Source organism: Pinus tabuliformis, chromosome 5_1 (assembly GCF_031772625.1).
Source record: "Pinus tabuliformis cultivar Carrire ecotype Pingquan chromosome 5_1, CPIR1, whole genome shotgun sequence".
Classification (NCBI taxonomy): Eukaryota; Viridiplantae; Streptophyta; class Pinopsida; order Pinales; family Pinaceae; genus Pinus; species Pinus tabuliformis.
This window is the reverse complement of record NC_142305.1, coordinates 885,267,701-885,284,771: the sequence shown is the minus strand read 5'-3', so window position 1 is coordinate 885,284,771 and position 17,071 is coordinate 885,267,701. Positions and strand designations below refer to the sequence as shown.

Here is a 17,071-nt window from a genome sequence, read left to right as displayed (position 1 = left end):
ACTTTTCCAATAAAACACCATTGGTAACCGTAGCAAGTTGGTTAAGGTACTATGATAAAACCCAAGATCTAAGAATCGCTGTTAAAACTATCATATAACGATGACATTACTACATTTGAATGGAGTTCGAAAGGCATTCACCAATTTTAACCGTCTGGTACAGAGAAATTCAATCTACTATCAGAGAGTATCTGCTTGGTTTGAAGTATTAAAACATTAAGACTGCACCATCATTTCATTGCACCATCACTGTTCCATTTTTGCTATGTATAATCTTGATTTACTCCCCTTAAAGAGCCAAACAAAGTTTGAGACCTTTTGAAACTAGGTATGTCATCGATGCGCTTTGACTGATATTCATCCAGTTCACTGCTATTCATATCAGCGGATTGATCTGAAGGAGCAAGTTTAACTGCGTCATCCTTCAAATGCTCTCTATCTGAATTATCTGATGTAACTGCCTTACCATTACAAACGTCTTTGTTGGAGGGTATGTCCATAGATTTGGCCAGTTTGTATGCTCCACTGTGAGAACTTCCATATACTTGCACGGTCAGTTTTCTTCTTTCAGGACAGCCAAGTTTTATGTGATTATCAAAGAAGTAAATCAAGTCTTGTTTCGTCAATTTCAGCAACCTCCATTTCTACCCTGTCAAACTTAAGAGTTCCAAGCTCAAGAAATAAAAGCTTGATTGTTCTTGCAAGTTTTTGTGTTTCTCGAGCTTATCATCAATCAAAGCATCCACGTTTGTCTTAAAATCATCATCTGACATAGCATGTAGTTTACTCTCAAACATTTTAAGAAATGCCTCCACTCTCAGATCAAGCTGTGCTGAGACCCATATATAATGAGACCATTCAGGGTTGAATCATACGAATTATACATACCTCAAACCATATGAACCTCAAAACAAATCAAACCACTATAATCATAGACGCAAGAGAGATCAGATCTTCTTGGTCAGCCTCATAGCCACCTGAAACCTGATCAAGATCTGGATCAAGGGTGCCACTGTAGAGAACCTCTGTAGCTGAACCTGGAAACTCCCTTTACTATCTCTTATCATACACAGATTGGAAAAATCTAGATCCTGATGAGCAAGAGAAAGAGGATTAAAGCCCAGCAATTCATAATCCTCCCATAATGCTGTTTGACCAGTACTTCTGGATTATATCTGCAACAGAATATGGAGCAATCTTCTCTGGACACGTTTGTCGGTTTGAGAAGAGTCTTCTAAGCAATGTACATTCCGGCTTCAATTCAGACAGTCCTTTTGCAGTGACTAAATCGACCTTGATATCTTTCACGAAAGATGGTTGAGACACAACCCACTCCATGAACACAATAACTCCAGGCAATAGAAAATTCAGTGATTTTTTTCTCAGATTGCGCAGCCTTTTTAACTAGTATTGATGCAACAAAGCAACAAAATCTCAATAAAGTGGTTGCAAATGAGGTTCCTGAGGTAGTAGCAACATTCTGAACTTGGGTATGTGAATCATGGATAAGAAAGATGACAACAACTATAATTCCAAGCATGGGTATATTGCTGACAGTGCTGCCTCCCCCTGAGTATAATCTCTTGGGTAGAAATGTCATTTCCAGCTCTTCGATGTGATGGTTGAACAAATCTTGCAGCGCATTTCTCTGATTTAGCATATTCCAGTTCTTCAAGGCTGGATTTTGTAAAAACAGCCCCAAGAAGTTCGAGGAAATGAACTTGGAAACATTCCCATATCTCCTTGATAGCCATAGCATATGATTCTTCTCCTAAAGTTGATTGCAAAATATTTTTATGGCGGGCCAAATGAGGTGAACTTCTATAATTTAAATGTTCTTGCTCAGCAGCAGCAATAAGAAATGGTAGTTGTCCTGAGCCTTCCACTAGAAGAGAAACCTTACAAACATGTGGTCTTTCCTTCTCAAGCAAAAGAATAATGTTTTCCCGTTTTCAAGCCGCTCACAAACAACACAGTGATATACAATGTTTTATGTGCCTTGCACATTTTCCTCTTTTCGATGGGATGAGTCAACCTCTGGCGATTCCTGATGAAGGAGGGTCACATTGCTTATTTTGTAGGCAGGGGCTTACAATATGTCTGAATTATTCTTTTCAAGGTTCCTCTTTATTGTCTCCGTAAACTATCCAAGCAAGATTACGAAGACCATAACGCATCATTGTCTCTATTTGCAAGTGTTGCATCTTTATAACCATCTGTGTACCATCTTTCAAAATACCACTATGAACTTGTACAATTGATACTGCTGCAATTGGTATTTTCTCCACATAACTTTTTGCCTCTGATTGCTAATGATATTCTGAATTGTGCTTGTGCAGATAGAAGCTTTGAAGTCGTTTCTGCCTTTTGAAGAGCTGGAGCATAAATTACATAATTTAAATCAATACATTAAATGATTTCTTTTTCAAAACAAGGTTTTGAAGAAGAACCAATCTCTGACATGAGACAGAGTCTAACACCCCAAAAAGATGTGACGGGTGTAGACAAAGGAGTAGGTATGACCCCACTAAGAGGCGACAATGATAACATGGAAGCTGACACTATCGATGTAGAGGTTAAATATGTCTAAGACTCCACCATATGATAGAGAACTGACAATGGTAAAAGGGTTTAAGAAAGTGTGGAACTGTTAGGATTCGACCGCAACAACTCAGGTCTCAGTGGATCGTTCAAAGGTGGATTGGAAGGAGCAACAAAATCGTTTGCCAAAGTTTCGATAGAAATCAAGTCACTACCAGAAGGACCAGGTATAGAATCCAAAACTATGTGTTGATCTAAGTCTTAAGCACTGATAGGCACTCTCCATGCAGGAGTGACAAGTCCACCTCATTTAGGAGGCAAACTGTAAGACGACGAATAAATTCAGCTAGGGTAAAAAATTATAAATTAACACAATTATGTTACTGCAAACACCATAAGGCCAAAACTATTGACTCGTATCAAACAACACGTGCTAGAAATGTCTTATAATATAGTCACACACAAACCAAAATACAAAGAAGTTGGCAGTGGAACAATTATACTAACAACATTCTTCCAAGCCCTTTTAGCTGCAAACTCAGTCCAAGTGCCCTCACTAGATTGTTAGAAAATTATATATTACGGAGCAATGGAACACATAAAATATTGCAGAAATATAAACACAGAAAACGCATAAGACAAGAGAGACACAGATATACGTGGTTCACCCAGTTTGGGCTACGTCCACCCCGAACAGCCAGCCCTTCCTTTCTATTATCCAGCAAAATGAAGAGACACAACCTACAACAAATCTGTTGTAATATCCTCTGTTTTCTCTCACAGTCTCACCTCTCTGTTTCTCACTCAAAGAATACACATCTATCTCACAGCCTCAAATACAATGCCCACATACAAAGAGAGGGGTTGCCTTCTAGGGCAAAAACCCTAAACTAAACATAAGTTCTACCGTCAGGACCCCACCTGCAGCGAATGTTTTACGGGCGGCATTGTTGCCCCCATTTCGAACTGGGGTCCAATGTGGCGATACATTTGAATATAGAAGATAATCAGGCTCCACACCCAAAAATCTCCCACTTGGGGACTAATTGTAGCAACTCCACCACTGCTCCATTTGTTGGACAATGACTCCTCTTTGGACCTGGTTATTTCTCATCTTCATCGTCATCCTTGAAGAACAATTGAAACTGAGCATATTCTTAGTTTCTCCCTAGTTACAACTTTTGTTAGCATATCTGCAGGGTTCTGGCTAGTGTGTATCTTTTCCAGCTTCAACTCTCCATCTTCCAACACTGATCGTATGAAATGGTACTTGAGCTATATGTGTTTAGTCCTGGAATGAAATGCTGAGTTCTTTGCAAGATGAATGGCACTTTGATTATCACTGTATAATGTGCCCATATCATGCTCCTTACCCAATTCACCCATAAACCTTTGTAACCAAATAATTTCTTTACTAGCCTCTGTAGCAGCAACATACTCTGCTTCTGTTGTTGAAAGTGCAACAACACTTTGGATTTTTGAAACCCAACTGATAGCTGTTCCACCAACAGTAAATACATATCCTATAGTGCTCCTCCTGTTATCTCTGTGACCTGCCATATCTGCATCAACATATCCCTGTAGAGAAATGTTTGAACCACCAAAGCATAATGCTTGATTTGTGGCACCTTTCAAATATCTGATAATCCATTTCACTGCCATCCAATGTTCCTTTCCTGGATTGTTCATGTACCTGCTTACAACTCCCACTGCATGTGCAATATCAGGCCTTGTGCAGACCATTGCATACATTAAGCTTCCAATTGCTGATGCATATGGAACTTTAGACATATAATCCATGTCTTCTTAGGTCTTTGGGCACATTTCCTTACTAAGTTTGAAATGGCTAGCAAAAGGTGTACTAATTGGTTTTGCATTGTGCATATTAAATATTTTCAACACCTTTTGTATGTACTCATTCTGAGACAATGTTAATTTGCGATTTTTCCTGTCTCTAGTTATTCTCATACCAAGGATTTGTTTTCCAGCTCCCAAATCCTTCATTGCAAATGGATTTGCCAATTTTCTTTTGAGCACATTTATTTCCTACATGTTAGACCCTGCAACAAGCATGTCATCTAAATACAATAATAATATAATATAGCTGCCATCATTTTGCTTTTTCAGATAAACACAATGATCAGAGTGACATCTAGTATAACCTTGTTCAGACATAAACTTGTAAAATTTTAGATACCACTGCCTTGGAGCCTGTTTTAAGCCATACAAGCTCTTCTTCAACCCACACACTAGTTTCTCCTTCCCTTTCACCTCATATCCTTGTGGCTGCTACATATATATCTCTTCCTCCAAATCCCCATGGAGAAAGGTTGTCTTTACATCTAACTGCTCAAGATGAAAATCTTCAGCTGCTATAAGACTTAAAATAGTTCTGATTGAAGTCATTTTAACAACAGGAGAAAAAATTTCATCAAAATCAATACCTTTCTTCTGTGCAAACCCCTTCACCACAAGTCTAGCGTTGTACCTCTGTTTTCCTCCATCTTCTTCCTTCAGCCTGTAAACCCATTTATTCTTCAATGTAGTTTTTCCTGCAGGCAACCTCACTAAATCCCAAGTCTTGTTATGCATTAAGGAGTCCATCTCTTCTTCCATGGCTACCTCCCACTTCTTCCTGCTTTCAACCTGCATTGCTTCTTCATAACATTCGGGTTCACCAAAATCAGTCAACAATAAATAATATAATGAAGGAGAGTATTGTTCAGGGGGTCTACTTATCCTGGTAGATCTTCTAACACCACTTTTAGGTGTTTGGGGTGCCTGTTGTTGTTGTGTTGTTGTTGTTGTTGTTGTTGATTATTATTATTATTTTCAGGCACCTTTACTTTTTCAGTGATTTCATCAAGAATTGTGTATTCCTTGTTTTCCTTTTCCTGTTTCTTTTCCTGCAACTAATTCTTATACAAGACCTTTTCATTGAATATTACATCTCTGCTCTTAATGATTTTGTGATTTTTGTAATCATATAAGCGATAACCAAAATCATTAACACCATATCCAATAAAGGTACATTTCTTTGACTTTGCCTCAAGCTTTGTTCTATTTTCTTTATCAATATGGACAAAGGCCTCACAACCAAATGGCTTTAAAATAGAGTAGTTCACCTTTTTAGCTATCCATGCTTCCTCTGGAACACCACCATCCAAGGAACTTGAAGGCCCTTTGTTTATTAGATAAACATCATTATCTACAGCATCTGCCCAAAACTGTAAAGGCAATCCTGCATGCAATCTCATGCACCTTGCACGCTCCATGATTGTTCTGTTCATCCTTTTTGACAAACCATTTTCTTATGGTGTTCTTGGAACTGTCTTCTCTCTATGAATACCATGTTTTGAACAGTACCTATCAAACTATTTGCTGCAATATTCACCTCCATTGTCTGATCTAAGACACTTCAATTTCTTTCCTGTCTCAATATCAACCAAAGCTTTCCATTTCTTGAAAGTATCAAATACATCAGATTTATTATTAATACAATAAATCCAAGTTTTTCTAGTTGCATCATCAATAAAGGTAACATAATAACGAGAGCCACCGAGAGATGATACCTGAGCAGGTCCCCATACGTCTGTATGCACAAGCTCTAATTTTTCGCTCTTCTTTTCTTTCCCAACTTTGAGAAATCTGACTCTCTTCCGTTTTCCATAAATGCAGTTCTCACAGAAGTCCAAATCAACATTCTTCAAACCTCGCAACAAATTCCTTGAGTGAAGAATCTTCATCCCCTTTTCACTCATGTGTTCGAGCCTATGATTCCATAACGTTGCATCTGCTCCTTTGGAAGTTAAAGCATTAATAGAGTTAGAAATACCATTGCATAAATACAATGTACCATCCTTTTCGCCTTTTGCTATTACCAGGGGTCCTTTGGTGACCTTCCAAGATTTACCTGTGAAAGTTGTCACACAACCTTCACCGCCTAACTGTCCTGTTGAAATCATATTTTTCTTCAGATATGGAACATGCCTTACCTCCTTTAGTAGCCATTGGTTTCCATTTTGCTGTTTTACAAGAACCTTACCCATTCCAACAATTTTACAGGGTTTATCATCACCCAGACGAACTTGTCCAAAATCTCCTTGAACATAGTCATGAAAGTATTTCTTATTAGATGTGGCATGGAATGAGGCCCCTGAATCTACCACCCAAGAATCAGTAATATTTTCGAAAGAAAGAATCAAAGCATCTTGTAACACCTCACCTGTCACATTTGCTTCACGATTGTTTTCTTGTTGTGCATCTCCTTCTTTTCCCTTCCGAGATCTACAGTCTTTCTTTAGGTGTCCTTTCTTTCCACATTTCCAGCACACTATCCCCGATCTGGACTTGGATCTGCCTTTCCTTGATTTACTGCAATATCCTGAGCTCTTTCCTCTTTCCATTTTTCTTCCCCTAGACTCTGCACTCAAAGCATTACCCGATGTCTCACCGGAGCCTTTCCGTCGCATTTCCTCGCTAAGGATAGCACTAACAACATCATCAAACTTTAAAGTACTAGATCCAGAGACAGAGTTACTAATTTCCATTACTAAACCATTCCAACTTTCTGGCAATGAGCACAAGAATAACAGAGCTCTAACTTCATCTTCAAAGTTTACCCCTATAGAACTTAACTGACTTGTAACTATATTAAAATCATTTAAATGATCTGCAATAGATCCACCTTCCGACATCTTCATATTAAATAACCGTTTCATAAGAAATACCTTGTTTGAGGCCGAGGGTTTTTCATATAGTTTCGACAATGCATGAATCAAACCCTTTGTTGTTGTTTCCTTCGAAATGTTGAAGGCGACTGATGCAGCGAGGCACAACTGTATCGTTCCAAGTGCCTTTCTATCGAGGAGGTTCCTTTCTTCATCTGTCATAGCCATCGGCTTCTTTGTTTTTCCGCTCAATGGTAGGTACAAATCTTTCTTATACAGATAATCTTCCATCTGCATCTTCCATAGCAAGAAGTTTTGGTCGTTAAATTTCTCGACCCTAAACTTACCATCTTCCACCATTGCTCCCACTCGAACAAGGAACCCTTCTTTCCTGCGAGTTTATCAACCAAATAGACCTTCAGCTCTGATACCAGTTGTTAGAAAATTATATATTACGGAGCAATGGAACACATAAAATATTGCAGAAATATAAACACAGAAAACGCATAAAACAAGAGAGACACAGATATACGTGGTGCACCCAGTTTGGGCTACGTCCACCCCGAACATCCAATCCTTCCTTTCTATTATCCAACAGAATGAAGAGACAGAACCTACAACAAATCTGCTGTAATATCCTCTGTTTTCTCTCACAGTCTCACCTCTCTATTTATCACTCAGAAAATACACATCTATCTCATAGCCTCAAATACAATGCCCTCATACAAAGAGAGGGGTTTCCTTCTAGGGCAAAAAACCCTAAACTAAACATAAGTTCTACCATCAGATCATCCGCCTAATGAACGACCTAGATTGACTAGAAATTACTATACTTTTACAAGGCAATTTTACATTTATTTTTAGCTTCGGGGGCACTGCCCCCGAAACCCCCCGCCAGGAGGGGGCTCCCAAAGGTCGCAGCCGCCCCCCCCTGGACCACCCTTGCAGCGAATATTTTACGGGCGGAGATGCCGCCCCCATTTCGAACTGGGGTCCAATGTGGCGATACATTTGAATATAGAAGATAATCAGGCTCCACACCCAACATAGATGTGGAACACCCCTTGAGAGGATGAGAGAGTATGACTAATATTTTTCCTAGGTATAGAGAAGACGACCCCAACCCTGCACCTATGTATGAGCCCTAAACGCTAGGCCACTATGGTCACCACTGATAATAACACATCCTAGGGGGATAGTCGTCGGTAAAATCCATACACAAGGGCATGAAACTTATCCCAGATATCCAAGACCGAAACCCAATTGAGATTTTCCTCCCAAGTGGTCCCCAAGTTCTACAACAAAATGTTAATAACACCATTTTTATGTGTGTGAATTATGCTATACTGCACCACCTAAAACTATGTGAAATGGGTCATGTCACCTCACCTAGCCCAAGCGTAACCTTTTGGTTAACCCTATTGTTAGAAGGGCTTCCTAGAAGGCACTACTACAAGTGGATTTATCTCCCTAGCATAAGCTGCTAAGTTTGTTTTCTAGTCTTGAAGCAGTTAACTCACACATCTATCTCCAAGACCCTCGCTTAAGTTAGTTTTGGTGTAGTACCAATAAAATAAAAAGACGAGTCTAGTTTCTTTTATTATCATGTTAATTTTAAGTGGTTGTTGTTTACAAAGTTGGGATGTGGCGTGAAACTTAGATGGTATGAATAACTCTTGTTAGTAACCTTGATGCATCATTATGCAAATTTTCATTTTCACTTCGATGAATGCTAAGTATAGGAGGGTAAGAGTTTTTCACAACACACTAATGCCTATTATGATGCACCTCTCACTAAATAATTAAATGCAAAAACCAAAATTTATAAATATGTTGAACCAAGGATTAAACCAAAAATGGAGAAACAACTGAAAAGAGGCCAAAGAAAAGTCCCCAATCTAGAATGCCAAGCACTTCAAAAGCATCAGAGCTAGGAAAACAAAGCCAAAGAAGAAAACACACTCAAGCAATAAAAAGGAAAGATAAAAGTGTAAAAGGAAGGAAATGTGAACAAGCAAGGGTTGTAGCAGAATGTCTCAACAAAGGCCAATGTCCTACAAAGGTCAAAACCAAACCCTAGAGACAGTAAGGCCTAAACAAGATCATATAAGAGTGACAAAAGCAATGAAAACACGCTCAAATTAACTTTTCCATTGCAATGAAATTTACATGCAAGGTGATATTGATCTGCGATCCCATACCCAATTGAGATCACCAGACAACAAAAAATAATGGCTAAGATAATCTAATAACAATCCCCAATCCAAATGCCCATGCATACAATTTCGATGCAATTTCTAATGCTACAAATTGTGAGCAAGTACCTTACCTCCTCGCAGGTTGGTGAAGGGTTCTTGGCCTGATGCAGAATCCTTGTGCTCCAATCAAGTGATATATTTCATCTACTCCACTCCAAATCTTACACAGACCAAGAAAAAATGACAAGTGATCTTCCATAGAAGATTGTGAGCTCAAAACATCTAGAAATCACACATATAAATTATTGCAAAATTGATATAAGGGGAAGGAACATATATTTTTATTAACCATATAAGTGAAAGTACATCAATGTATACCTTCCATAAATGGAGATCCTCTCCTCAAGCTTGTAGTATGGTCTCATCTCCCAATACAGTAGAGCTCTCGCTCTATAGTGTGGATCCTCCCTCTTGCCACCTTTCCTCTTGGTGAGATTATATAGGCTCATTCTATCCTTTGGGAAAATGTATCTAGACACCTAGGGGCTTGATAAGTTAGGAAAATTCTACAATAATAGACCCCAACCAATTCATACATAAGTGGATCAAGTTGATCTCCTTAGGAATGGAAACTCTAGAAACCTTTTTCACAATTATGAGTTTTTTCTCAATTATGAAGTAATTATTATCTCATAACTATAATATTTTGGCAAAATAATTATGAGAAATTGCTCAATTATGTAATTTAACCATTTTATCATGGGATAAATCTCACATAAGATAAAGAAAGGGTGAAAAGGGATGAAATTTAGCCAACAATTGAGGTAAGTTGATATTGGGTTTCTCTCACTATAATGGAGTGGAAAATAGGGTTATAACACCCATCTCCTCTTCTCCTCCATCTAGTAGGGAAGGATGCATGCCCCCATCAAATGTGCTGATGTATACAAAATATATAGTACACAACAATAATTAGATAATTTCATTAAAATTTTTAATAAAACAAGTTAAAGAACGTGCTAGAATAATTTTCTTTCTAATTAATTAAAACAATAAAATGAAACTAAATTAATTTAAAGAAAACACTAATATTACCTCTATCATCTAGAGGCTCAGATGGTGTGGAGAGGATGTTGGGACATTATCTCCAATCAATCCCCATGTACAAAAACAACAAGAAGATAAACACATGGTTAAACACACTAGGCAATAGCATTAGTGCCTAGGAAGAAATCCTGGCCAAATACTCTGACAAGCCCCTCTTGGGCATCATTTGGCCCCACATGAACATCCAGACCTCAGTGATAATATTAAGAGGGCAACGATGAAATGTAGGCCTTGTATATGGAAAACTCTCAAAAAATAAATAAAAAATATCTGAAGCGAAAGGGAATCCCATCCTCCCATGTATCATTGCATGACGTCTATCTAAATCCATACAAAACTGCCTCAAAAAAATGGTAGTCCATTTGATACATTATGGCACCTAAATCAAAGAATCAACATAATGAAAAAGAGGGAAACTAATTCACTTCCCATCACTACTAAAGTGTGTAATGGTAGTGACTACTAACGAGAGGCACCTAACCTTCTGTGCAACAAATGAAGAAATCTATAGTTTTCGACCATGTACCTAAAAATATGCTGGACGGACTACATGAGGCCTAACATATCTTTGAGAGTAAGAAAGTCGACTCTCTGCTACAACCCCATGGGGGAGATCAGGGAACTGGGGAAAATCCTCTCCTCTCCTGGAAAGGCTAGTGATAAAGTATATTCCCTCCTTAGAGGGCCTATACAACGCCTCAGGAACGACATGGAAAGCCTGCTCCCGGACACTCCACCAGTGAAATACATGCACTAACAAGACAAAGTGTGTCTTATGGGATGTATCCTTCTCATAGTACTCGAGGAGGCATACATTCCTTAATAGCACTTAGGTCATTGTGCTAATAGGACGAGGGCTTAAATCCCTCTCCCTCTCTCTGGGCTTCCATGGTCATACCATATTGTATTGGTCCACCATTTTATCCTACTCCTATTGCTTCTCCCTCTACTAACATCTTTGCCACATGATTAACATATAAAATACATCAACCTCATACATAAAAAAAATAAAAAATAAAAAATAAAAATAAAAATAAAATAAAATTATTAAATGAAAAATGTGTTTATAAATATGGAAACATAACTTTCAATTAAAAAAAAAATCCCTGGTGCACCCAAAAAATAGTAATGCACTAGCACTTGTGCACTATCAAACACAACTGTACAGGCATCAGTGTGCACATACATATGACACACTGTTGTTGATTCACATATTTAAATTTTCATTACAGTGCATCACACTTATGCATTGGTGTGCATGTATGAACTTTTCACACTGATACGAAATGTTCAGGTTATAGAATGCACCGAGCTATATTTTTTAATATTATTTTTGTTGTTTCCTTGGTAAATATAAATACACTGGGCATAAACGAAAAATATGTGCACTGACGTACAATTTATAACTTTCCCAGTGTGTTTATATTCAATGCAACATTAATGCACCAAACAATGGTGCACCCTGTAAATTTACAAGGTGCATAGTTATTGGTGCAAGTTGTACATATCGAGCACATCGCGCAAGTTTTGTTTTTTCAAAAACAATGGATTTTTAAGATAATTTGCAATTCTAATCTGATAAAAAAATTAAATTGGAGAGAAACATAGACATTAACTAGACATTTGCTCGTCGGGGAGGCATTTTTGACATGTATTTGAGAAAAACAAATTTCACTACCTTTTGAGAAAATTGGAAAGCCACGCACTGAGAAAGGTACAGAAAGATGGTGAGCAAGAGAAGTACTAATGTCAAAGTACTTGCATGAGGCAAGAGTGGCACTGATGCTTCATATTTGTCCAGAAATATAGATAGGAAAAATGAAATTTATGGTCGGGAGGTCTTTTTTTTAATTTAACCCTCCTTCGGTGTGTTATTAGAAACACACCAGTGCGTCAGATATCCAAGAGCACCGCTTTTTTTTTTAATTAAAAAGCCTATAACGATGATTTTGTTAAGACGCCCTGGGGCATTCTAATACATGTATCACATCGGTGCTTTGTTGGACTGTAGAACCACATTTTTTTTTAAAATTAAAAACCACCTAGCAGTGCTCTTTATAAGATGCCCAGGGTGTTTTAATACATTAACAACACCGGTGCTTCGTTGGAATATAACACCATTTTTTTTTTTAAATTTAAAAACTATAGCAGTGCTCCTTCTAGGAATTCATTAGGGAATTTTACTACAAGAAGGGCACTGGTAGTGTGGGTTTATAAAAGACTAACAATTTTTAAAAGTTAACCTTTTTCTGGTGTTATCGATTATTCAAACACTGATGCATTTTGTTATTTAGTGCACCATGCTTTTTAATTTTATAAAAATAAATTTTCTATAATGTACCATGTCTATTCAACACTGATGCTTGTATGGATAGTAAAGCACTAATGCATTTGTATATTTTAGACACAATGTCAAAAAAACATCCGCTAAAAGATCCTCTTGCCCACCTCTGCTAGTGACCTCTGCTACAAATAGATTTTTGGGTTATTTTTATAGGGGCTTCCACAAAACTCTCTACTAGAAGGTCTTTTCCTTGTAGTGTATTATGACTTTTTGAATTCCTATGTGACCTTTGAGCTTTTACATGGCTTTAGAACATTGTAGTGGATTTTCATATTCCATCTGGGACCCTTGGACTTCCACGTATTTTACATTTTCTCATTTTTAGAAATTTACATAATTACATTCCACAAATGATGTGGAAAATAAAATGACACATAAGTTTGGACAAGCTATGAATTGGCAATGATGACATAATATTCAATGTAGAGTGTTAATTCCATTCTCTCCTTACTCCTATTACTTTGACTTTTCATGATGGATCTTTAGTTTTTTTTCATATTCAGCCTATGAAGGGTCTAGCTGAGTGTCAAAACCTTCCAAGTCAGCATTGGATGCCACCATTATGTCATGGTTTGGGATTTATTCATGTCCTTCATGATGGTTTTTTCTTTTTCTCCTTCTTCGTAAGTGCTCTCTTGTAGGATCTCCTTGATGATGTACCATAAGGATCACCTTGCCATGTTGAAATGATAAAACCTATAGATGAAGTACACTCATGAAAAGACAATATTAGTTTGAAAAACACCTATTTTACCTTTCTTTACTCATGGAAAATGTTGACTATAACAAGGCAACAAACAAGGGTTTTGAGAGAAAGAGGTTGAGAATTGCGTAGTTGGGAATCACAAGGGTTGAGTGATGACCTCACTGTCCATTACAACTATGCAATGTGTAGTAGGATTGCATAGTGAGGGGGTTTCAATTAGCAATGTGGACAAGACTAGCCACTATATCTGCGCAATGCGTAGTCATTGAAGGATAGGCTCATGGATTGCGTAGTTGAGGATCTCAGTGGCCTAGAAGTGACTTGTTTCTCACTAAAACTACATAATTCATAGTAGGAGACTCACCAGATGAAGGGATTGCATAGTTGGGAAAGTTAGGGGGTCAGGGTGACAAGGTTACACACTGTAACTACACAACATAGAGTAGCTAAAGAGGAGACTTAGGAGACTATGCAGTTGGAAAAGTTAGTGATACAAGGAGGCTCCACTATCCACTGAAACTTCACAATGCACAATCCAGGGTAATATGTGTCAATATACTATGCAGTTGACAGAGCTAAGTATGCAAAGTGATGGTTCATACTCTAAGGTTACTCGGTGTACAATTGTTGGAGACTATCCTCTATCACTGTGCAATGCATAGTTCCAAGAGGAAGAGGATGCTTCACTATGACTTAAGTCTATGCAATGCACATTTCTAGGAGGGAGAAGGGTTAGCAGGTTGCAAAGATAATGAAAGCTTTGAAAATGACTAAGTCTGGGATCAGTGAGAGGAGAGACAAAAAGACATGAAAGCATGTCCTAAAATAGTGATCTCACACACAAATGGAATTAACACAAGGAAAAATAATGAATAGTACCCAAAATCAACATGCATACCTTGAAATGACAACAAATTGACACTTACTTCTAAGTGCGATTGTTGAAACATAGCTTTGCAACACTTAGAATACAAATTACAACACAAATGTCGACTACAACCAGAAGGTGCACTAAGATGTGGGAGAGTGTCTAGCACATATTCTTATGATATATATGATTAGTTAAGTAGAAAATTAGAATAGAATTTCATCTAGTGGTGTGCTAAGGGGAAACATATGAAGGAGTAAAAATAGTTAAAAGCGCCACTTGTGATAGTAAGAAAATGTGAAAATGACACTTGAAAAAGCAAAAGAAAGTGAAATCAACACATGCTAAAGTGAAGAGAAAGCAAAGTGACACTTACGAAAGTGAAAGAAAGGAGAAACAAAAGTCATGGAAGTGAAAACACAATTTATGAAAGCAAAAGCAGGCAAAAGCGATAGTTCAGAAAACTCACTGGGATGATGGTACACTTGTAAATAACAATGGGAGAGACTGCCAGCTGGAATTATGCACTAACTATTCGTAGGGATTGCATAGTCTCTGTCTTTAACAACTGCACTATCACTATCATCAGGATCTGCGAAATGAATATCATCGAGGATTGCACAGTGATTGGCTTGCTAGGATGCATATTGTTAGAAAATTATATATTATAGAGCAATGGAATACATGAAATATTGGAGAAACAAAAACATAGAAAATGCATAAAACAAGAAAGAGACATAGATATATGTGGTTCACACAATTTGGGCTACATCAATGGAGAAAAAAGCAGTCATTGCTTTTATATTATCCAGCAAAATGAAGAGATACAACCTACACCTAATCCGTTGTAATTCCTCTTCACTCTCACCTAGTCTCCTCTCTCTTTCTTGCTCAAAATACACATATATTCATTGGCAACACAATTCCCTCATATATAATGAGGGGTTTCCTTCTAGGGAAAAAACACTAAATTAAACATAACTTCTACCGTCAGATCATCCGCCTAATGAATGACCTGGATTGACTACAAAATTACAATATTTTGCATGGCAATTTTACATCTATTTTTAGCTTTGGGGGTGCTACCCCCGAACCATCACTTGGGGGGGGAGGGGGGGGGGTTTCATACAAATTGTCTTCGCCCCTCCTAGACCCCTTAGTGGCAAACAAATGGGTGACATTGCCACCCCATTACGAACTGGTGTCCAATGTGGCAATACCTCTGAATAAAGGAGATAATCAGACTCCACACCCAACACATATCGACTGTTAGGCTTGCTACAAAAAGGTTCTCTTATGAATGCATAAAAGGATAATTAGGTGGAATTTCTAGGGTGCATATTAACTACTAGGCTTGCTAGAAAAGGTGAAATTATGAATGCATCAAAGGCTAAGAATTGGTAATGAAGTGGTTTCAACAATTATAATCTCAGAAGAATACTTAAACACTTAGAAAATCATCAACTGACCACGAAGCGACTAAGAACAATCAAGGAACGACAAATAATAGGATCACAAGGAGGCTCCAGAATTCAAGTGGAGGTAAAATTTTGGAGGTTGTTTGTCACAACAACAACAATCATGAAGGTTGGTGCCTACAAAGTAGCGAATGGGATTGGTGTCTCCTGTAGGTTAATGCCTACAAAGTAGTAGAGGGTATTGGTGTCTCCTGTAGGTTGAATCCTACAAAGTAATAGAGGGGATTGGTTTCTCTTGTAGGTTGGTGCATACAAATTGATGTAATAGTAGGTTGGTTCCTACAAGATATTTCATATAAATATGTTTTGTGGTTTTCTTCATAAGGGTTTCCATACATATTTCGTGTTACTTGTTAAATTTATGAGATTTATGTTTTATGATGTTTGAATGATATTAAATAAGTAAAAAATGGCATTATGTTGGTTCACCTCCCTCTTAGTATAATAGTGAAATCCAAAAAATAATACCCTTGATAGAATACTTTATAATTGTTCCTCTTTTCTACAAAGAGGGCCTCAACAAGGCCCATCATGACAATCCTTTAATATATCATGCATTTCATCCTCCCTCAACACTATTGAATAACAAGATCTAACCTTATGTAAAAGAGGCATCCATGAATTCATGAAAACCTTCAACTTTGCTTGATAATATTCTATCATTCTTTTGGAGATAAGTGAGGTGCAAGCTTTCATGTTAGTTAACAATATATGTAAACCATGGTGAGTTAGTATATACTAAAAGATGATGTTCATCAAGAAAATACTATTCGAGAGGTGGCTCATTTTCATTTGTGTATGCCTAGAAATAAAATATACCACATCATTATCTTTTCATGGCTTATTTATGATGGTTATTTCAAATTCTTGTAATTATAAAAACCATTTAGTCACCCTACCATTATTAATTGGTTTATTCATTAGATATTCAATGGATGCATGACCAATATGTAATATCATATGAAATCTAGTTATATAATTTTGAAACTTATTTATAGCATTAATCACTACAAAAAGTTCTATTTCTGTTAGCATGGAATTCATTTATGTGGGAGAAAGATGCTTACTGATAAAGCATATTGTGTATGGATTATGAAATTTTTGTAGTCCTAGGACAACACCAATAATAACATTTAAAGAATATGTAGATATATGAAAT

The 17,071-nt window shown here is 37.4% G+C and overlaps 1 pseudogene; it reads right to left on the bottom strand.

The window, feature by feature from the left end:
• Positions 1-248: 248 nt before the first annotated feature.
• LOC149167647 (insulin-degrading enzyme-like 1, peroxisomal) overlaps positions 249-17,071 on the bottom strand; it is an 85,859-nt pseudogene continuing 69,036 nt past the window's right edge.